The 202-nt window shown below is 58.9% G+C and overlaps 1 protein-coding gene across 1 annotated transcript in view; it reads right to left on the bottom strand.

Moving 5' to 3' along the window:
• MTMR1 (myotubularin related protein 1) overlaps window positions 1-202 on the bottom strand; it is a 32,489-nt gene that overhangs the window by 12,086 nt on the left and 20,201 nt on the right. The window lies entirely within an intron of this gene.

Genomic DNA, 202 nt, shown 5'->3' with positions numbered 1-202 from the left:
ATTGACAAGAAGGCACTTGGTGGCCTTACCGTAAACAGTCTGGGAACAAGAATAGTGGAGCCACCTCTAAGCGGAAGGGGACAGGGACTGGGGAGGGCTTATCTGCACAGATGGACAGATTTCCTGGGAGCCAGTTGGCATAGGAGCAGGCCGGGCAGAGCTGGCAGCAGTCAGGGGAGGACACAGGGGTCCACGGGGAGGG

Source organism: Bison bison, unplaced genomic scaffold, assembly GCF_000754665.1.
Source record: "Bison bison bison isolate TAMUID 2011002044 unplaced genomic scaffold, Bison_UMD1.0 scf7180017864529, whole genome shotgun sequence".
Lineage (NCBI taxonomy): Eukaryota > Metazoa > Chordata > Mammalia > Artiodactyla > Bovidae > Bison > Bison bison.
The sequence above is the reverse complement of the archived record's forward strand: the minus strand, read 5'-3'. Positions and strand labels throughout refer to the sequence as shown.